This window comes from Schistocerca gregaria, chromosome 1 (assembly GCF_023897955.1).
Source record: "Schistocerca gregaria isolate iqSchGreg1 chromosome 1, iqSchGreg1.2, whole genome shotgun sequence".
In the NCBI taxonomy this organism is placed as follows: domain Eukaryota; kingdom Metazoa; phylum Arthropoda; class Insecta; order Orthoptera; family Acrididae; genus Schistocerca; species Schistocerca gregaria.
Window position 1 is genome coordinate 516543217 of NC_064920.1, and position 24455 is coordinate 516567671.

A 24455-nucleotide genomic window follows, 5' to 3' on the forward strand; every position below is an offset into this window, starting at 1 on the left:
CTGTTGTCTGCTGGTCGGATGGAGCGGAGGTTATCTTGTTGGTGGGTCCGTTGACTTTCTGTCGGTTGGGTTGTCGTCGGATCGAGAATGGTTGGGCCGACTGCCTCTCACGTAAGCGAGCGTGTGTGTTTGAATTCCAGGCCGACCGTCGGAAACTTCTGAGCGCCATTGTCTGTACTGCCTTTTCTTATTTGTTCTTGTTGTTTCTATTTGTATGGCTACTAGCCGATTTAAATTAAGGTTGTTTTGCTCTTAAGGTGTCAGATTGTTTGGGCCTTCAGATTAATTAAAGAACTGTTTTAAGATAAGGTGTTTTGCCTTTTAAAATTTTAATTTTGTTGAGTCTTATTGTGGTGTCACCGCCAGACAACACACTTGCTAGGTGGTAGCCTTTAAATCGGCCGCGGTCCGTTAGTATACGTCGAACCCGCGTGTCGCCACTATCAGTGATTGCAGACCGAGCGCCGCCACACGGCAGGTCTAGAGAGACTAGCACTCGCCCCAGTTGTACATCCGACTTAGCTAGCGATGGTTCACTGACAAAATACGCTCTCATTTGCCGAGACGATAGTGTAGCATAGCCTTCAGCTACGTCATTTGCTACGACCTAGCAAGGCGCCATATTCAGTTACCACTGATATTGTGAATCATGAACCGTCAAGAGCGACGTTCATCATTAATGGATTAAAGTTAAGTATTCCACCAGATTCGTCCGTTTTTCTAAATTCTAATTTCCTTGTCCTGTTCCAGAGCTCACGCCAACCTGCGTGAGCTAAAACGTGTGCATTTCGGTCTCATCTAGTAACACTGTGTTGGCTCTCCTGCCACCCACAACATTGGCGACGAGGCAAAACTATTCTACCTTGATTTACTTGTGTAATGGCTTCGCCATAATCTCCAGATGTACTGTCCGAATTTTATCGCTTACAGAATCAGCAGACGCAGGCATTACTGAATGCCCTTTGACAGCTCGTCCAGGGTCAACGTGCAATGCAAAACGATGCGGTAGCCGCCGCTCCACCGATAACGCTGCCGCAATACGCTTTTGCACCAGCTTTTCGACCTTTTGATGCTGCACTGGAAAGCTGGACGGAGTGGTCACGCCAACTTGGATTCCATCTCGCTGCCTACAGAATTCAAGGTAACGAGCGGAAGCCTTTTTTGTTATCATCAGTCGGGGTCAGACTAATCGGGAGTGGGTTGCAAACCTTGCAAGGCCTCACTAGGGATTGTGCTTTTGAGTGTCAATGTGGACTCCCTTATTCAGATACTATGGTAAGTGATGCAACTGCACAGAACGTTTCTGATGTTCGTATAAGGGAACAGATTTTGAAACTAGTCAATCCCTCCCTTCAATAAGTGATGGACATATTCGATCGGCAGGACACATTTGACTTTGCTCAGGAATTATTTGAAACTTCGCCACCTGTGTGTCAGGTTAACTGGCCCGCCGTGCGATCTGCACGGAACAGCCGCTGCCGCCAGGCTCTCAGCCACGTGTGCCGCGCCGGCAAGGCAATGCAGTGATCAAATCATGCCCGCGGTGTGCTACTAAACATTCGCGTGAGAATTGCCCGTCATGCCAAGCTATTTGCTTTTATTGTAATAAAAAAGGACATGTTCAGAGTGTTTGCCAGAAAAAGCTCAGATCGGAAGCTCAAAACCGTTCCAGGCCCTTGACTTCGCGCTGGAATCGGAATCGAACCAAGGAAACTCAGGCTCGCGAAACTTCGCCCATGGAAATTCATATAGTTCATTCCACTCCGCTCAGTGCCACTCTCTCTAACAGTGAGTGTGTTCGTCCCACAAATAGTGTGCGTCGACATCGCCGGAACTCACGTCAAGTCGCAAGTGATTATGTACCAGTGTCAGTTCACGTTGCACGAGACAGTCGCTTTTGTCACCAGGACAATAAACTTTTTGTAGACTTGGACATCAACGGCAAAGTGATACCATTTCAGCTCGATACCGGAGCTGCAGTTTCACTGATCAATCAAGCCACGTACAAACAGCTGGGCACACCTCCGTTGCGTGCCGCAAATGTTAAGTTAACTAGTTATTCAGATCAAGATATCCCTGTGTTAGGACAGTGCAGCCTTCTTGCAACATACAAAGGACAAACAAAACTTGTGTCTTTTTATGTCCTTCATTATCTTCTGCAGTGAACTTGTTTGGGTTCGATTTATTTCAAAAAATGGTTCAAATGGCTCTGAGCATTATGGGACTTAACATCTGTGGTCATCAGTCCCCTAGAACTTAGATCTACTTAAACCTAACTAACCTAAGGACAAAACACACATCCATGCCCGAGGCAGGATTCGAACCAGCGACCGTAGCAGTCACGCGGGTCCGGACTGAGCGACTTAACCGCGAGACCACCGCGGCCGGCTGATTTATTTCAGTTGTTTAACTTGTCTATAGCAAATCAGGTCCTATCAGTGAACCAGACTGTGCCTTCCGACAGTGTTTCTCGTCTATGTGAAGAATTTGCAGACATTTTTGCACCGGGCCTTGGTTATGCTAAGAACTATAAAGCACATTTGGAACTGAAAGTAAACGCGCAACCAAAATTTTTCAGAGCGCGTTATGTTCCCCACGCATTGCGTGATGAGGTCGCAAAAACATTACACGATTTGGAATCACAAGGTATAATTGAACGTGTGCAGGCTTCTCTCTGGGAATCGCCCTTAGTAATTTTGCCAAAACCTTCTGGAAAATTGAGACTTTGTGTGGACTTCAAGGCCACAGTGAATCCACAGCTAGTGATTGCAACTTTTCCTTTACCCTGCCCGGAAGATCTTTTTGACAAACTGTGCCCAGGTAAATATTTTTCACAATTGGACCTCGCAGATGCGTACATGTAAATACTGGTGGACGAAGAATCCCAGCGTGTTTTGGTGGTTAACACGCATCTTGGTTTGTATCGATTCAAACGACTGCCATTCGGGTTTGCATCCGCCCCTGCAGTGTTTCAGCAATATCTACAAACTGTATGTGCGTCGGTCCCTACTGCAGCAAACTATCTGAACGATATTGTGATCTCCGGAAAGACGGAAGAAGAACATTTAGCCAATCTCAGAACATTATTTCAGGTCTTGCAACAAAATGGTCTTCGCTTGCGGAAGGACAAACGTGTGTTTTTTGCTCGTGATTTGCCATACCTGGGACATGTACTCAATGCCCAAGGCATACATCCCAGTCGCACTCACCTTCGTGCCATACAAGACCTGCCTTCGCCGCAGAATTTGAAGCAGCTACAGAGTGTGCTGGTAAAAATAAATTACTATAACAGATATGTGCCACATGCCTCTTCCATTTCAGTTCCGCTTCATCGCTTATGCCGTAAAGGTGTTCCGTTCGTCTGGACGACGGAATTCGAACGCGCCTTTCGCCAGTTGGAATCGGCGTTGCTTTCCAATACTTGCCTTATTCCATTCGATTCCCAGAAGCCCCTTTTGTTGATGGTGGATGCATCGGATTTCGGGATCGGTGCTGTGCGTGCACACAAAAGATGGATCGCACGATCGCCCTATTGCCTTTGCGTCCAAATTGCTCTCGTTGGCGCATAGAAGCTATTCACAGATCTAGGAAGAACCATTGGCTCTCGTATTTGGTGTTATAAAGTTTCATGACTTCTTGTATGGTCGTCACTTTACCATAATCACAGACCACAAACCTTTGACATCGCTTTTTCATCGGAACAAGCCTGTATCTCCACGTACAGCGCAGAAATTGTTTCGCTGGTCTATTTTCCTCTCGCAGTACCGTATCGGTCCACTGCTAAGCACGGAAACGCCGATGCGTTGTCCCGCTTGCCTGTTGCTGAGGATAGGGCATCCAATTCCTCTGAACTTGCTTGCATGTTCATTGATGCGGAAACTGATGACGTGGTCGAATCGTTTCCGATTGATTTTCGTCGTGTAGCTACAGCCACAGCTCCCGACCCTGTTCTTGCTCCCGTTCTGTGTTTTGTTGCTACACAATGGCCCTTGTCAAAGTCACGGATCGGGGACCCGTTGGTTACCCGATTTTTGCTCACAAGGAGAGACTTTTTATTCGACGTGGTGTTTTGCTGTTGCGTTCTGATAATGATCGGTCCAGGGTCGTCGTCCTACGTTCGTTACAGTCCTCTGTCTTACAGCTTCTCCAGCAAGTACATTGGGTTATAGTGAGAACGAAACAACTTGCTCGTCTGCATTGTACTTGGTTCGGAATCGATGCCGCGATTACGAATATGTGCTCTTCTTCCATGGTGTGTGCCGAACAACAATCAGCACCACTGCGGAAATTCTTTGTATGGCCAAAAACCACTTCCCCCTGGCAACGCTTACACATCGATTTTGCTGGTCCATTCTGGAATGCTAGATGGTTGGTTGTGGTAGATTCATTCAGTAATTTTCCTTTTGTTGTCCGGATGTCTCCCACGACGTCATTTGCCACCATCCAAGCGTTATCTGCTATCTTTTGCATTGAAGGTCTTCCACAGACTATTGTTTCCGACAATGGCCCACAATTCATGTCCGCAGAATTTCAGTCATTCTGCAAGGCCAATGGTATTCAACATCTGACGTCCGCGCCGCTTTCGCCACAGTCAAACGGTGCCGCTGAACAATTGGTCAGGACTTTCAAGTCACAGATGTTGAAGTTAAAAGAGTCGCATTCTCGGGAGGACGCGTTATTGCTCTTTTTGTCCTCAAATCGCTCTCAGCCCCGAGATGGTCGCTCGCCGGCTGAGTTGCTCCACGGTCGTCATCATCGAACCTTGATGTCTTTGCTACATCCACCGCATCAGATTCCTGTGCAGCGGCAGACACCTGCTTTTGCCCCAGGCGACGTTGTCTACTACCGCCACTACCGAGGTTCACGGCGTTGGCTCGAAGGGCGCATTCTTCGCTGCCTCGGCAGCGCTATGTATCTGGTTTTGGGGGCCTCTGGTGAGGTGCGCCGGCATCTCAACCAGCTGCGCCTCTGTAGTCGCTCGGTATCTGCCGTTCGCCGTCTGCTTTCAGAGACGGCGCTGTCCCGTCAGCGCCCTGGGGACCCATCTACTGGCTCGCCTCAGCCCCAGGTGTTACCGACGCTGCCTTACATTTTGCCCCATGGCGACGCGCCGCCGCCACCGCCGCCGCAGCCTGTTCTCCCGCCGGCGACGCCCGCAGTGGACGCTTTGCTGCAACCTCCCTGGGTCACGCGCCGCCGATCGCTTCCCATGACCAGTTGCCCTCCGACATGGAACTCTTGCCCGCTCCGGACCATATGTCGTCTTCGCCCGCCTGGTGCCCCGGCCCGATGGAGGTCGACGACCCTTCGGCCCCTCCTGTCTCTCTGCGGGCGCATACACCGCATGTTGGCGTGCACCCTGGAGCAGGTTTTCAGGCGTTTCCTAGCTCCCCGCGGACCGAATGGCAGGGTGCCGGTGTCACAGCCTCGCCTGTTGTTAGGCTCCCCACCTCGTCAAATTGGGGTCCTCCCCACGGCGGGCGGAAGCCTTATGCCACAACCGTGCGCCGATTTGCGGGGGAGGAATGTGGTGTCACCGCCAGACAACACACTTGCTAGGTGGTAGCCTTTAAATCGGCCGCGGTCCGTTAGTATACGTCGAACCCGCGTGTCGCCACTATCAGTGATTGCAGACCGAGCGCCGCCACACGGCAGGTCTAGAGAGACTTCCTAGCACTCGCCCCAGTTGTACAACCGACTTTGCTAGCGATGGTTCACTGACAAAATACGCTCTCATTTGCCGAGACGATAGTGTAACATAGCCTTCAGCTACGTCATTTGCTACGACCTAGCAAGGCGCCATATTCAGTTACCATTGATATTGCGAATCATGTACCGTCAGGAGCGACGTTCATCATTAATGGATTAAAGTTAAGTATTCCACCAGCTACGTCCGTTTTTCTAAATTCTAATTTCCTTGTCCTGTTCCAGACCTCACGCGAGCCTGCGTGAGCCAAAACCCGTGCATTTCGGCCTCCTCTAGTAACACGGTGTTGGCTCTCCTGCCAACCACAACACTTATGAGATGAGCCTTCAGCTGTATTTTTTAATTAATATTGTTTTGCTCTTAAGGTGTAATTGAAAGAACTGATTTATGATAAGGACTTCTGCATTTTAAATTCCTGATTTTGGTTTGAGTCTTTAAGTAATTGGCTTTCAGCCGATTTTAAATTAAGGTGGTCTTGCCATTAAGACATGAGATTGTATACGCGCATTCAGCCGGTAATTAAGCTCCAAAAATTAATGCTGTGTTTTTTTTAATTTTCTTGGCTCTTGTAATGTTTGGTCAAATAAATAACGTTGTATGTTCGAGTGTGGTTGACAGCCATTTATTTTGGCCTTTTTCCACAATTTAAACTACCTGTCTTGTCCTGTGGGTTTAGCAGGGCGTTTCAGCACCCTGTCACCATTTTTCTGGTCTGTGAGTCGTATTTACTGGTAGAATTTCTGTACATTTCAGTGAATATGTTCACTGTGTAAAAGTCATGTACCTTAGTTATATATTTATTTGATTTATTGTGATCAAATTATTTCCTTTACCTGCTTTAACTGCTATTGCGTGGTTTGTGTGAGTTTTTGGTTTACACTGTTGAGTGCAGAGTGATGTAATTTTGCCTGTTGGTTAAGTCATGGATCGTGGGTCAATGTTTTTTCTATAAATATGAGACGCTTGAATTGTTATTTCGTTTTGTTGTCTCATCGTACAGCACGTTCATTTATTTATCCTGCCAGCTTACACCACGAGGCCATCTGATCAATCAGAAATTCTTCGTATTTCAACATTTCATTCATTATGGCACTTGGGTTTCAATAGACCTACATTTAGTATGGAATATAACACTTTGGATGACTGATATAGTAGAAAAATAGTAGCTACTGTAAAAAATACAATTTGCATTATTTTGTGAAAATTGTAGTAACAGATAATAACAGAGCTGGGTAGATTTGGATTGTGGACTGGGGCACCAGTGGTCATGCGAGGAAAATGAGGATGGAAAAGAGAGAGAGAGGGGGGGGGATGCGGAGGGAGGGAGAGAGTGGATTGTTGGGAGTCGGTGGAAAGTAAGCAATGAAAATAAATGGAAGTAAAAAGCTTCATGACATAGACTAAGAAAGGGAAAGAAAGAACACCGTTACAGGAAGGAGAAGTGACTACTTGTTTCCCCTTTTGACAAGTGCCAAGTGGCGTACATGAATGCATATCCAAAGGAATTTTTGCATCATCCTGTAGAGGAATGTAAATAATCGATGTTGGAATACAGGTTGTAGACGCACTGTTGCCGACATATGGAAGTTTGGGTCTGGCCGTGAGTCCTGCACGGATAGCCAAATGGTAAGGCGATCGCAAACGGTAAGCGGGAAATCCGGATTCGAGTGCCGGTCAGGCACAAATTACCGCCATTCCATTATGCATCTGATGGTTTTCTGTATTCGCAGGTGTGAATACATTTCAAGTAAGGCTATGCACGTTGATTTCTATTTTGTGGGAGGGGCACGGCAGAGGGCGAAGGCATTTATAAGGATAGTGAAAGAAAGTACATCCACTTTTCTTAAATGCTAACGGCTTTTGAACTATGCGTTGTGTTCGTAACTTGTTCCGTAGGGGAACAGAAGCGTTGTGTTTGTGTTACGAAGGTTAATGCTAGTGTACCACCTAAGTAAGATGTTATGTCGCGTTTATAATGAGACGATACGGACATGACATGTGAAGCGAAGCACCATGTGGCGTACAAACTGAGATACCGCTGCGGAAGAATAGACTACAGTAGTCAAATAACTTGTCTGGCCTGATGTAATGCAGACAAGCATTTGTAGTCATCTCTAACGTCGGGAGTGTTCACTACTGGTGCAGTGTTGGAGCACGTCGTTAATGTGCAGGTTCCATAGAATCAGTGACTAGGCAAAATTCCACTTTACGTCCTATAGACATAGGTTCTGACATTTTAGGAGGGTGCCGAGGTAAGTGAATGTCTGCCTGAACATTAAGACAGTGATTTTTGCAAAGATGGGATACTCGTACCCACTTGCACCCAGATCCCTCGTCGCTTTATGAAAAGGGAATGTCTTCCTGCACATGACGACACTGTCTTTGCCCAGATGAGTTTATACCTAGATTCTTCATCATTTTATGGAACGGTATTGAGGTGTTGCTGGGAACATGTCGAATCAAGGCACTGAATAGCAAGGCTGGGCAGTATACAGAATGCCAGGAACTTTTTGGCAAGGTGTTTAATTTACTTTCAATTTGACAGTTTGCCTAGGAAATATATAAAATGCCAAGGTATTTTATAATATGCGAAATGGGCACCGCCAGAGTATAAAATAACATGTGAAATTATAAATTTACACTACTGGCCATTAAAACTGCTACACAACGAAGATGACGTGCTACAGACGCAAAATTTAACCGACAGGAAGCAGATGCTGTGATATGCAAATGATTAGCTCTTCAGAGCATTCACACAAGGATGGCGCCAGTGGCGACACCTACAACGTGCTGACATGAGGAAAGTTTCCAGACGATTTCTCATAGACAAACAGCAGTTGACCGGCGTTTCCTGGTGAAGCGTTGTTGTGATGCCTCGTGTAAGGAGGAGAAATGCGTACCATCATATTTCCGACTTTGATAAAGGTCGGATTGTAGCCTATCGCGATTGCGGTTTATCGTATCGCGACATTGCTGCTCGCGTTGGTCGAGATCCAATGACTGTTAGCAGAATATGGAATCGGTGGGTTCAGGAGGATAATACGGAACGCCGTGCTGGATCCCAACGGCCTCGCATCACTAGCAGTCGAGATGACAGGCATCTTATCCGCATGGCTGTAACGGATCGTGCAGCCACGTCTCCATCCCTGAGTCAACAGATGGGGACGTTTGCAAGACAACAACCATCTGCACGAACAGTTCGACGACATTTGCATCAGCATGGACTATCAGCTCGGAGACCATGGCTGCGGTTACCCTTGACACTGCATCACAGACAGGAGCTCCTGCCATGGTTCACTCAACGACGAACCTGGGTTCACGAATGGCAAAACGTCATTTTTTTCGGATGAATCCAGGTTCTGTTTACAGCATCATGATGGTCGCATGCGTGTTTGGCGATATCGCGGTGAACGCACATTGGAAGCGTGTATTCGTCATCGCCATACTGGCGTATCACCCGGCGTGATAGTATGGGGTGCCACGCCTCGGTCACCTCTTGTTCTCATTGACCGCACTTTGAACAGTGGACGTTATATTTCAGATGTGTTACTACCCGTGGCACTACCCTTCATTCGATCCCTGCGAAACCCTACATTTCAGCTGGATAATACACGATCGCATGTTGCAGGTCCTTTCTGGATACAGTAAATGTTTGACTGCCGCCCTGGCCGGCACATTCTCCAGATCTCTCACCAACTGAAAACGTCTGGTCAATGGTATCCGAGCAACTGGCTCGTCACAATGAGCCAGTCACTAGTCTTGATAAACTGTGGTATCGTGTTGAAGCTGCATAGGCAGCTATACCTGTACACGCCATCCAAGTTCTGTCTGACTCAATGCCCATGCGTATCAAGGCCGTTATTACAGCCAGAGGTGGTTGTTCTGGGTACTGATTTCTCAGGATCTATGCACCCAAATTGCTTAAAAATGTAATCACATGTCAGTTCTAGTATAATATATCTGTCCAATGAATAGCCGTTTATCATCTGCATTTCTTCTTGGTGTAGCAATTTTAATGGCCAGTAGTGTATAAATCAGTGAAAGTTAAATTACAGCATGTAAATTATTACAGTTGTGTGGTCTGAAAATTGGTTTGTCCAGAGATAGCTGCTTGTGTTAATAATTTCTTAAAAATGTCTAGTATGTAATAAACAATTAAAAATAATTCTTAATAATTATTGCAAATGTACAATAAGTAATGAATGAATCTAAACTTTCAACTTTTATATACTTCGAAGCTGTACTACTTTTGTACTTTTACTTGTTACAGTAGGAAAAAATGAAATGACATTTCGAATTGGAAATTACTTTTTATACACAAAAACACCTGAGATTCTGGCATTTATTTTTGCGCACGCACATCACGGACACTTGTCCAGTCCGGGTAATTGCTGAATAGCAGCTCACCTAAGAGATACTTCGTTGTCCATCGGAACATCTTGGGAATTAGTTGAGATTGCTTGTGAACTATGACCTTGCGCACACTTTGTAAAATCTATTATTTGTCACATCAATCACGACAGTCAAAAGTATTTCGAGCGTCCTCACGACCTTTATCAATTTCAGGAACAGGAGCCCTAGGGGTCAAAATACAGAAATTATCTTTGTTTCGTACTTTGTGTTGAACGTAATGGGAATTCTATTAAAAGCCTATTTATAGAAGTAAATATGATTTATTTCATACCATGTGCGATAATTTTTGGTATCACTAGATCGCGTGTTTTCTATGAAATGCTGTTTTCACAGGTTGCCGGAAATAGAGGTATCTTCAAGAAGGGGGGGGGGGGGGGGGGGAGGAGGGTGCAACGGCAAGTGTTGGTGAAATTCATGCTTGATTAACTTTATGAAATACTAAAATTAGTCGGCTCTCATATTTTTCAAATGTTCATATGTGTGTGTATTCCTAAGGGACCAAACTACTGAGCTCATCCGTCCCTAGACTTACACACTGCTTAAACTAACTTCTGTATGCCCGAGGGAGGACTCGAACCTCCGGCGGGAGGGACCACGCAATCCTTGACATGGCGCCCCAAACCGCACGGCCACTCCACGCGGCTCTCATATTTTTCTCGGCATGAATATTTATAGGTATCAGCCTTAAAAAAACCGCTCCTTAAATATTGATTATTAGCTAATTTATTCAAGCAGCGTCTTATTTGGTCTCATATTGATGAAGAATTCTTGGTAGCATTATCTGTTTCACTAACCACTAAAAACGACTCGCAACTGTTTTAACAATCTACAGTTAACGGACATTTGTCTGAGTGCAATCCTGTTGTTTCATTATACCCAGCACCGTAATTCGTTGCAGGACATTTCACACTTTGTTTTGTGTGTCTTTATCTCTTTGAATATCTGCTGTACAAACAGAGCTTAACTTCTCGGCAGAATTGATCGTTCGTTTGGTACATGGATGTTATTGTTTTGACTTAAAATGTGAATTAATAACTGTCTTCCGTTAGTATCTGACGATGAATGTGTATCGAAATATGTTGTGTTATTGATACCAAAAAACTTTAAAATCAGGTGTTTGTTTATTTTTTATGCTAGCAAAAGACTGCCATGATAATTAATTAATTAGTTCCCGGGAAGGCCTTTGTAATGAAAAACTAAGCGCTTGTCATAAAGTGAAACAAGTTACGTGGGACTACCATCAATGGGACAATCATCAATGAAATGAAGCAGATAATTAGCTGTCATTAAATGCACGCGGAAATAAAGCGGAGAGTATGGAAATTTTCCATCATGCATCACAGTAATAGACTTTAAAGAGGTCGAAATACGATTAAAAAAGTTGTTCACAAATCAATCCAACTACAGAAACGTACGAGCTGTATTCATTAGCTGTCATCTCTGCATATCTCATATATTTTTATCTAATGCTTGACCACTGCACACAACGGAAACTCATCGCTCTAAAGTAATGTACCAAAAATTTTAATTACTGAAAGGCTGCCTTAGCATAGGGAAGCAGTGGGAAATTAATGATGCAAAATGTAAGTCGCAATAGTAAACATAAAACTTATATTTACGCTAATGAAGGGAATAATTGACTGCAAATAGTCATAATTATGAATAGAAATCTTTTTTTTTACTTTATTCAAGTGAATAATTGAGTAAACTCATGTAACTTGAGTAAACTGAGTAAAAATGACACTAAAAACTATGGGTAGAGAAAGGAATACATCTTCCTGATCTGGGCGGCTCGCAAATTCTAGATAAACGAGACAAATATTAAATAGAAGGAATTGAGCATACTAGATGTGTAACAGCTGTATCTAGGTGTAAGCTGGTCCCAAGATGGACTGCACTGCAATTTGAGTGACACCTATAGTTTCCAAGCACAACGGTGGGTGCCAGTTGTACTGTGTCGCTGTGAGATTCTACGCTACCCTGGCAATAAGACTCCAGCCTAGCCTTTATGATTAGCAACACCTCATCCCCAGTAGAAATAGAAAGTAAAATTTTAGTTCAGGCTTCTTTAATAAGTTTACGTCCTCGTGACTGCGCGCAATTCACGCATATGCTATAGCAATACAGAATAACAAAGTCGTGAGCCACCAGCTTGAGTAACTCCTTGAATGCATAAAACATCAAACTACTCGTACTATGGCCGGCTGGTGCGGCCGAGCGGTTCTAGGCGCTTCGGTCGCAGGTTCGAATCCTGCCTCGGGCATGGATGTGTGTGATGTCCTTAGGTTAGTTAAGTTTAAGTTGTTCTACGTTCTAGTGGACTGATACCTCAGATGTTAAGTCCCATAGTGCTCAGAGCCATACTCGTACTATGAATGCAGTTAACTGTTCCTGCAGGAAAATTAAGGCACGGTCGAAGTGGTAAATAAGTATTAAGCGTCAGAACAGGTATTACACTTCTCTGATAAGAAATGTGAATTAAATAAACGTTGTGCACCTGGCACTTGTTAAATGAGACTTAACGATGAAATCTAATTCTGTTATACAGGACGTTTCTGTGGTAGTCGTTATATCAACAAATTGTATTGAAATTACTTTTACAGAATATTGTGCAAACTGCGACACTATCAAGTAGGACAACTGAAGTTTACGATAAGTTAATATGTTTCTTATCTTCTCTGTGTGAGATTATTTCGGCTATTGCTGGTCTTTTATCACAAATAAATGTTATCGCTCGATGAAATACTCTACAACGGGGCGCGTCAAATTACTTCACTAAATTCAGCACATGTTAACACTTACAAATATTAATCGTAGTTGCTGCTAATATACTTGTTCTTACTACCGTTTAAGTAAAATGCTCAAACGTTAATTTGAAACCTCTTATCTTATTAAGAGAATTCCGATGTGTGCAGTCAGAGTTGCAATTTTACTAAGGACCAGTGCCAGAGCATCAGCTGCCTCTGTGATAATATTTGCTCCTATGGATCTCTGATCTCTTTCATATTTTTACGCTTGTTATTTCTTTATTTCTTTAATCGTTTGAAATAACCTTTTACATAGGGAAGTTATTATTTTTCTCATACCGCTCAATTAAAATTCTTATTAAAATCTTTTCCTATATTTACTTAACTTTTTCTGTAATTGAATATAGTTACGAAAAATTACTGTCCTTGTTTCTTTATCTCTGACACTATTAGAAAATGACTTATCTTTGCGATTGTCGCTTTTGAATAGCTTGCAAATTGAAATATCTTTTTCTTTCAAAGCTACTTTGGTAAATAACTTTAGTGGATATTCTATCCTTTCCACTAAAGGAATGTTCGTAACGCAAATTTCATTTTTACTTTCTTGTTTATTTACTTTTAGTTCAATAGATTCAGTACTAGTCTGAAATTTTGTTGTGAACGAGTGACTCAAATCTAATCCCATTCGAAATGGAAACAGGAAAAAAATTGAAAACAAGAAGCCTTCATGCCACCACCGCATGCACCCTGAATTACATTAAACTATTAACCAAAAAGTACCATCTTCCGGTGTAGGCTCACGAGCTACCTCTAACAGTCCCTATTTGAAGCGCCACTCGTCACTCTGACAAACAATGGAATATCGTAAGGTTCTGTGTTTTTGGTTCCGCTAGGGTACTAAGCAATCCACAGTATTTGCGGTTACACAGTCATGGGCAACAGTAGCTGTATTGTTACAACTCATTTTTGTTTTTTGTCATCAGTCTTCTGACTAGTTCGACGCGGCCCGCCACGAATTCCTCTCCTGTGCCAACCTTTCCATCTCAGAGTAGCATCTGCAACTTACATGCTCAATTATTTGCTGGATGTATTCCAATCTGTGTCTTCCTCTACATTTTTTGCCCTCTACAGCTCCCTCTAATACCATGGAAGTCATTTCCTCATGTCTTAACAGATGTCCTATCATTCTGTCCCTTCACCTTGTCAGTGTTTTCCACATATTCCTCCCCTCTCCGATTCTGCGCAGAACCTCCTCATTCCTTGCCCCATCAGACGACCTAATTTTCAACATTCGTCCATAGCACCACATCTCAAATGCCTTGATTCTCTTCTGTTCTTGTTTTCTCATGGTCCATGTTTCACTACCTTATAGTGCTGTACTCCAGAAATAAATTCTCAGAAATTTCTTCCTCAAATTAAGGCCTATGTTTGATACCAGTAGACTTCTCTTCGCCAGGAATGCTCTTTTCGCCACTGCTAGTCTGCTTTTGATATCATCCTTGCGCCGTGCGTCGTTGGTTATTTTACTGACTAGGTAGCAGAATTCCTTAACTTCATCTACTTCATCTACTCCATCAACCCTGACGTTAAGCGTCTTACTGTTCTCATTTCTACTACTTCTCGTCACCTTCGTCTTTCTTCGGTTTACTCTCAATCCATACTCTGTACTCATTAGACTGTTCATTCCGTTCAGCAGATGCTGTAATTCTTCTTCACCTTCATTCAAGATAGCAATGTCATCAGCGAATCATATCATTCATATCCATTCACCTTGAATTTTAAATCCACTCTTGAATCTTTAATTTCCATCATTGCTTCCTCGATGTGCAGAATGAACAGTAGAGGCGAAAGGCTGCATCCTTGTCTTACACCCTTTTTAATACGAGCACTTCGTTCTTGATCGTCCACTCTTACTATTCTCTCTTGGTTGTTGTACATATTGTATATGATCCGTCTCTCCCTATAGCTTACCACTACTTTTTTTCTGAATTTCGAACATCTTCCACCATTTTACATTATCGAACGCTTTTCCCAGCGCATGTCTTGATTTTACTTTAGTCTTGCTTCCATTATTAACCGCAACGTCAGAATTGTCTCTCTCGTGCCTTTACCTTTCCTAAAGCCAAACTGATCATCGTCCAGCGCATCCTCAATTTCCTTTTCCATTGTTCTGTATATTATTCTTGTAAGCCACTTGGATGCATGAACTGTTAAGCTGATTGTGAGATAATTCTCGGACTTGTCAGCCCTTGCAGTCTTCGGAATTGTGTGGATGATGCTTTTCCGAAAGTCAGATGGTATATCGCCAGAGTCATACGTTCTACATACCAACGTGAATAGTCGTTTTGTTGCCACTTCGCCCAATGATTTTAGAAATTGTGATGGAATGTTATCAATCGATTCTGCCTTATTTGATCTTAAGTCCTCCAAATCTCTTTTAAATTATCATTCTAATACTGAATCCAGTATCTCTTCTAAATCGGCTCCTCTTTCTTCTTCTATCACAAGTCTTCTCCCTCACAGAGGCTTTCAATGTATTCTTTCTACCTATCCGCTTTCTCCTTTGCATTTAACACTGGAATTGCCGTTGTCCTCTTCATGTTATAACTCTTGCTTTTAATGTTACCGAAGTTTTTTTTTTTTAGTTTCTTTCATGTTGAGTCTATCCTTCCGACAATCATTTCTTTTTCAATGTCTACATATTTTTCCTGCAGCCATTTCGTCTTAGCTTCCTGTTTATTTCATTCCTCAGCGCCTTGTATTCCTGTATTCCTGATTTTCCAGGAACATTTTTGTACTTCCTCTTTTCATCGATCAACTGAAGTATTTCTGCTGTTACCCATGGTTCCTTCGCAGTTATCTTCTTTGTACATATGTTTTCCTTCCCAACTTCTGTGGTGACCCTTTTTAGAGATGTCCATTGCTGTACTGCCTACTCAGCTATTCCTTATTGCTGTTCCTATAGCACTGGAGAACTACCGAGCGAGGTGGCGAAGTGGCTAGCACACTGGACATGCATTCGGGAGGAAGACAGTTCAGTCCCACGTCCGTCCATCCTTATTTAGGTTTTCCGTGATTTGCCTACATCACTCCAGGCAAATGCCAGAGTGGTTCCTTTGAAAGGGCACGGCCGACTTCCTTCCCCATCCTTCCCTAATCCGATGAGACCGATGACCACCTTGTTTGGTGTGTTCCCCGTTAAACAATCGCCCCCCCCCCTCTCCCCCTTAGAGACCTTCAATAGTATCGCGTCATTCCTTAGTACTTCCGAATCCCACCTCTTAGTGTATTGATTCTTCCTGATTAATCTCTTAAACTTCAGCCTACTCTTCATCATTACTATATTGTGATCTGAGTCTGTCTGCTCCTGGGTACGCCTTACAATACAGTATCTGATTTCGGAATCTCTGTCTAACCATGATGTAATCTAAATGAAATCTTCCCCTATCACCCTGACTTTTCCTAGTATACCTTCTCCTCCTGTGATTCTTGAACAGAAGCTGAAATCGTTATAGGTACAGAAAGCTGGCTGAAGCCAGAGATAAATTCTGCCGAAGTTTTTACAAAGGCACAGACTGTGTTTAGAAAGAATAGATTGCATGCAACCGGTGGTGGCGTGTTTGTCGCTGTTAGTAGTAGTTTATACTGTAGTGAAGTAGAAGTGGATAGTTCCTGTGAATTATTATGGGTGGAGGTTACACTCAACAACCGAGATAGGTTAATAATTGGCTCCTTTTACCGTCCTCCCGACTCAGCAGCATTAGTGGCAGAACAACTGAGAGAAAATTTGGAATACATTTCACATAAATTTTCTCAGCATGTTATAGTCTTAGGTGGAGATTTCAATTTACCAGATATAGACTGGGACACTCAGGTGCTTAGGATGGGTGGTAGGGACAGAGTATCGAGTGACATTATACTAAGTGCACTATCCGAAAATTACATCGAGCAATTAAACAGAGAACCGACTCGTGGAGATAACATCTTGGACCTACTGATAAAAAACAGACCCGAACTTTTCGACTCTGTAAGCGCAGAACAGGGAATCAGTGATCATAAGGCCGTTGCAGCATCCCTGTATATGGAAGGTAATAGGAATATAAAAAAGTGAGGAAGGTTTATCTGTTTAGCAAGAGTAATAGAAAGCAGATTTCAGACTACCTAAAAGATCAAAACGAAAATTTCTGTTCCGACACTGACAATGTTGAGTGTTTATGGAAAAAGTTCAAGGCAATCGTAAAATGCGTTTTAGACAGGTACGTGCCGAGTAAACCTGTGAGGGACGGGAAAAACCCACCGTGGTTCAACAACAAAGTTAGGAAACTACTGCGAAAGCAAAGAGAGCTTCACTCCAAGTTTAAACGCAGCTAAAACCTCTCAGACAAACAGGAGCTAAACGATGTCAAACTTAGCGTAAGGGGGGCTATGCGTGAAGCGTTTAGTGAATTCGAAAGTAAAATTCTATGTACCGACTTGACAGAAAATCAGTAAGTGGCTCGAAACAGCATATCCAGACACTCCGTGATGATGATGGCATTGAAACAGATGATGACACGCGTAAAGCTGAAATACTAAACACCTTTTTCCAAAGCTGTTTCACAGAGGAAGACCGCACTGCAGTTCCTTCTCTAAATCCTCGCACAAACGAAAAAATGGCTGACATAGAAATAAGTGTCCAAGGAATAGAAAAGCAACTGGAATCACTCAACAGAGGAAAGTACACTGGACCTGACGGGATACCAATTCGTTCCTGCACAGAGTACGCGATAGAACTTGCACCCCTTCTAACAGCCGTGTACCGCAAGCCTCTAGAGGAACGGAAGGTTCCAAATGATTGGAAAAGAGCACAGGTAGTCCCAGTCTTCAAAAAGGATAGTCGAGCAGATGCGCAAAACTATAGACATATATCTCTGACGTCGATCTGTTGTAGAATTTTAGAACATGTTTTTTGCTGGAGTATCATGTCGTTTTTGGAAACCCAGAATCTACTCTGTAGGAATCAACATGGATTCCGGAAACAGCGATCGTGTGAGACCCAACTCGCTTTATTTGTTCATGAGACCCAGAAAATATTAGATACAGGCTCCCAGGTAGATGCTATTTTCCTTGACTTCCGGAAGGCATTCGATACAGTTCCGCACTGTCGCCTGATAAACAAAGTAAGAGCCTACGGAATATCAGACCAGCTGTGTGGCTGGATTGAAGAGTTTTTAGCAAACAGAACACAGCATGTTGTTATCAATGGAGAGACGTCTACAAACGTTAAAGTAACCTCTGGCGTGCCACAGGGGAGTGTTATGGGACCATCGCTTTTGACAATTTATATATAAATGACCTAGTAGATAGTGTCGGTAATTCCATGCGGCTTTTCGCGGATGATGCTGTAGTATACCGAGAAGTTAGAGCATTAGAAAATTGTAGCGAAATGCAGGAAGATCTGCAGCGGATAGGCACTTGGTGCAGGGAGTGACAACTGACCCTTAACATAGACAAATGTAATGTATTGCGAATACATACAAAGAAGGATCCTTTACTATATGATAGCGGGACAAACACTGGTAGCAGTTACTTCTGTAAAATATCTGGGAGTATGCGCGCGGAACGATTTGAAGTGGAATGATCATATAAAATTAATTGTTGGTAAGGCGGGTACCAGGTTGAGATTCATTGGGAGAGTTCTTAGAAAATTTAGTCCATCAACAAAGGAGGTGGCTTACAAAACACTCGTTCAACCTATACTTGAGTATTGCTCATCAGTGTGGGATCCGTACCAGATCGGGTTGATGGAGGAGATAGAGAAGATCCAAAGAAGAGCGGCGCGTTTCGTCACAGGGTTATTTGGTAACCGTGATAGCGTTACGGAGATGTTTAGCAAACTCAAGTGGCAGACTCTGCAAGAGAGGCGCTCTGCATCGCGGTGTAGCTTGCTCGCCAGGTTTCGAGAGGATGCGTTTCTGGATGAGGTATCGAATATATTGCTGCACCCTACCTATACCTCCAGAGGAGATCACGAGTGTAAAATTAGAGATATTCGAGCGCGCACGGAGGCTTTCAGACAGTCGTTCTTCCCTCGAACCATACGCGAATGGAACAGGAAAGGGTGGTAATGACAGTGGCACGTAAGGTGCCCTCCGCCACACACCGTTGGGTGGCTTGCTGAGTATAAATGCAGATGTAGATGTAGATGTATTAGTAGCTGAAACTTGTTACCGAACTCACTTAGTCTTTCTCCTTTCTCATTTCTTGTCCCGAGCCCACATTCTCCCGTAACCTTTTCTTCTACTGCTTCCCCTACAACTGCAGTCCAGTCTCCCATGGCTACTAGATTTTCATATCCCTTTATATACTCTATTACCTCCTCATACACTGTGCAGATTTCGATTCCTGGATATTATCAATCGCCGATTGAGGTTCTTACTCTACAACACATACACCATGTATGTTACGCCACGAAGACAGTACTGCGTATTAAAACCTCAACAATAACAAGCACAAAACACTTAGTTACCTTAGATTGCGTGTCCTACACCAACTCCAAAATTATGGCAAACAATCAGTTATATTAGAGAGTGTGTATGCCAAAGAAGCCTGCACTACAGCTGGAACGACTATCTGTGTCTTGTGTGCGCCAAGATAATCACGAACCGCAACTAATACTCCACTTCCATGATTGACTAAAACTCCTCTAAACATCTAACTTTTCGAAACATAAAACGCAGCTTCTACAATTCGTGCGACGGATTTTGTTCACCACGATGCCTGTCACTTATGGCTTCCGAGACCAATAACAATTGATATTCACGCTTTCATAGCGGCAACTATCACATGTACCATATGCAAAGTCGTAGCTTAACTTTTTAAAAGCTTACGACCAGAAAATTTAAAATTGACTTCCTCAACGTAACCTGATCCTCTCTTACGGAACGAAACGCAGACTCCCTCCAAAACTCGTAATTAAGTGATCAAAATTTCCGACAACATGTAAATTGATGTCTCAAATCAAATCACCTAATCGACGACATTCCCAACAAATTAACTGTTCGCGATCTCAACTAGATCACTGATCGTCTGTCTTTCCCAGTCGACTGTTAAATGCGATATCTAAAACGGTGACTTTACTCTACACCATCTCAATCAGAACCGACTATCTAACCCATATTAGTCATAGTGGACCGAATTTTTTGACAATAATGTTAAGATTCCATTGATTTTAACAATTAAATATTTATTCTTTTGCAGCCTTCGCTGCGTCGTGTTGTGACCAGCTAGATGAGATGGGATCTCTGGCGAGGTCAGTTGCCGGTTCCTAGAGAGTCTTCGCCGCAACTTGCTCGTACTTTCAAGCATGGGTGTTTGCTCGCTTTTCTGCAACATATTGACGTACAATGACATTAGTTACATATCATTAATATACAACAATCTTCATGGTTTTAACATCTTTCCAACTTCTAAATTGATGTGTTGAAATGATAAAGAATCTTTGACGGCACTCGAATCCTTATGTCCTTTCACACAGTCTGGATGAGATAAGATTCGAGAAGTGATTAAATGCCAAAACCATGTCCTTTTCCCAGAACTGACCACAAATCCTTGACTTCACTCTGAGGTGTGACTGATAGCTGCTGCCTATCTGGTGAACGATGAAGTGCCTTTACCCAAATAAATACAGGGGAACGCAGTGTAAGATGTTGGTTGAGGAGCTGTTTGGCATACTTCTGAGATACTATAAGTGAGATCCCTGGTGACCTACAGAGAAAGAAAAGCTCCCAATAACATCAGTCACAAATAAGATAAATACAATGTGACGCAACAGAAACGTCTTATTGGAGTGAAGGTACTAGCATGGACCAATTAAGAGTGAAAATACGGTTACCACACCACACGTGGATATGTTAACGGAGGGGCCCATCAATCTACAAAAGAAATTAGCAGTCACTGTAGCAGTTTGTTTTATTACCACAAAGCATCAAACATATGGATTAGCCGTGACATAAATACGTGAACATTTAACGAATGTAAGAAGGATTATAATTACGAAACCTAACCTTGGCACAGATGGGTGAACACAATAAAAACATCATCAGGATATGGAGAATGACAGCAAGAGTGGTTAGTGGGTTAAAAAAAGAACAAAAAAAAGTATGAACAGCAGTAGAATTAAACTTGTCTTGAGACATGTGAGTCTCAACTTTATCTACTACAATGATGGAAGCTAAAGAAATGAATTACTATTTGAACATGTCTTTCCTTGTTTACTAGACAGATGTGCTAACCACATCAGTATAACTTACATCATATCTATAGATCACCTATGCCTGAGGTACAGGCAGGATTTCCCCATTATGTGCAAATGAGGTGCTATTCCAATATAGGTGAGCCTCAGCAATAACAACGATTTAGGAAGGGGAAAATAAGCAAAAGACGTGGATTGAAGTTTGTGTTAGGGAGAGCACTGGACGCGGGTAGTCCATACAGCTATGGAACATACACTGCTGCAGTAGTCTACTGGTTAGCACTTCCATCTAGTAAGCAATGAAGCCTGGCTTCAAGACCTGGATATGGTATAAATTTTAATTCATTTCATCAGCTTCCATCATTATCGTAGGAGTAGAATTGCCAAACTTGATGATGGAAGCAACTAGCTGGCTGCAAACATCAGAACTCTGCATTCAAGCCCTGACGAAAGTTAACTCGCTACGGATCCCGTTCACTTCATTGATTGCATTCCAACTCATTCTTAACACCCGTATATAATACGAATGTGAATCATGAGGACAGTAATAGATGGAAATTCTGAGCTCGACCACTAGTCAGCTGGAACATGGTGACATCCTTCTGTATGACAGCAAGTCCCACCTCATCGGTCACCTGACTGCAAGTTTCCCCATTGATAGACTGTCAGCGAGTCATTACCCATCGATCTCCCAGGGGAAAGTGTTGTCTAGAACTGTGCTCTTACTGTCAGTGTAACCTCTCTCCCACTCGACGGTAAGTCTTCATCGCTGGCCTGTCGATCAGCTTACATGTAGGCACATACAGAAAAGTATGGGTTCAACAGAAATAATTATTGTGAGACAACCAGAACAGCCATTGTAAGAATTTTAAACTAACATTCTTTAGTGGCGCAACTAAAGAGAAACGCCGGGTCTCATGCTCCTCCTGTTTAGGATTCTGCATCTGGCATTCTAACACTACAATCAATATTGGTAATAACTTGTACTGATTAATTCTGTATAATGTCAAGTGTATATCCGTTACTGCGCGATGTCTTTGATCTACTGTAAACAAGTGGGTAGTGTAACATGTTTACTCTTTGCAAGTTAAGTTCTTTGCATTATTTGGAGGGAAGTGGTATTTAAGTATGTATATTTGTGCTGACTTCTTAATATGTTCAAATAATAAATTTTTTAAAAATTGTTTGCTGGCACCTATGTAATAACTGGTTCACACATAGGGACTTTGTACTGTATAAAGAGAAACCCAAAGTAGTTTCCCTCTGTCACGGAAGTGAGTTGGCTCACTAGGAAAAAGGTGGATGTGGCGCCCAGTCTCTTTGGCAAGTGAGAGAGCACAGTAGTCAGTCGGTTGCAAGTAGCTGACGAGTAAACAGCGCAGATGCCAAGAAAAGACTTACGGTATTCCAATTGGAATGGAATGACCTCGGATTTAATAAGCGGCTGTAAAAGAGTGCTCTCGATTTGGGAAATATAATATTAACAACTCCAAGAAGAGGTAAACAGAGCAAATTATTGCCAATGGAAAGACCACCTAGCCACCATATGCTCGCCACCACGATTGCGCAACCACTTCGTCACACATACGAAAGGTCAGAACTGTATTAGGTATGAACCAGTAAGGTTGTGTTTGGTTCTGTGAAAATATAATCCTAATGTTCAAAATATGTTTGAACAATGCGTCCAACCTATACACTTATCCCAGTAGGATTCTCTTCTTTAAGTGATGAAATCCGATAGTGTCCTTTGGATAAAAAGCATTAATAGTTTTACAGTGCATTTTATTGATGTGTGCAAAGTTATGCCAGTACTCTTAATGTGCAGGTTAAAATTTACTTGGTTTTTTTATGCATACAAAAGAGACTATTTATGTTTGAGTATTTCGAAAGTTAACTAGAAAATGAACTTGAATATCAGTTTAGGAAGGTATTACTTGGAAAACAAAAGTGTTCTAGTGTTTGTTGCTTTAAAGTTGTTTCCAAAAACTGCTTACTTCACAAGAGGTATCATAAAACACTTTGTCTTGAGGTTGTTTGAAGTAAAAGTTTACTGGAAATTATCCCTGATTTTGCAGAGGTTTTTTTTTCAGGGTAAAGAGTGTTAAAATAGTACAAAATTAATGGTCTAATGAAAGAGTAATACAATCCTACCTTAATGCTACATAATTTTGAAAGTGTGTATAGTTTTGTTGTTACAATGAAGGGGATAGTTTGTGGAACCTTATTTCTATCCTATCATAACAAAAAGGATCAATGAGATAGTAGGTTTCTAGCTAATGAATCTTGAAGTGATTACTGAGAAACAAAGGTAGAAGGTTTGTATGCTGTGTCTCTTTATTGATTTTGCATAGTAAATGTGTGTATTAATTGTACTTCACCATTATCATATGCTATCTGGTTTTGTGTGGATTGTGAAGAGCAGGTTTAGATTATAATAGTTAAAAGGCAAAAGTAATAATTAAATTAAACAAGAGAAAGGGCTGATTTGCAAATCTTGTGACTGCTTTACTGCTAAAGTGACAACTGCTCCTATTCACTGTGTAATTTGTCCATTTGGGTGTATTCATTGCACTTCACAGAACAGTATTTAATGAAAGTTCGTTTCGGATTAACAAAAATAGGTTCTTTATAAATAATGTTTTACATTATTATGCCTAATTAGGCTGGCGACCGTATAAAATTTCATTTAACAATAATCAGCTGATGTTACTTCTTCCAAAATTATTTCTTTCTGCTATCTACCTACAGCTGTTGTTGTTGTTGTTGTGGTCTTCAGTCCAGAGACTGGTTTGATGCACAGTCTATTACGAAATTAAGGTTCGATACCAATCTGTCCGTTAGGTAAACTCGGTCAAATTTTGTAAACTCCTCTCATAGGGTAACATTTACTGCAAGTTTATGCCATATTTAGCAAATTTTCTTCCGCAGTAGTGTTATACGCGGCTGTCTTGTGACAGAAATAAACCTTGTCATCACTAGGTTAAACTGCTTGCCGGTGAAACAAGCGGAGCAGTAGTGTTATAGCTTCACACGTTATCCTTCCAATAGGATTTCCTTAGGCGCCTTGGACAATGGAGATATATGACAGATATCTGGTTCCTGAGCCACCCACTCTGCAGAGATGTAGAGAATTCTGTGCTTTCTACATGCTCTGAAGCACAGCTCTGAACATATTTATCATCCCTTCTGGTTCTCTTAAGTAGACTTCCGTGTCACCATAGCCAGCTATAAAGAGCTCTCCAAGGCTGCAGAAAACCACAAGCGCTCCAATGTAATCAAAGGAGTGCAGGGAGTGGCAACTGACCCTTAACATAGACAAATGTAATGTATTGCGAATACATACAAAGAAGGATCC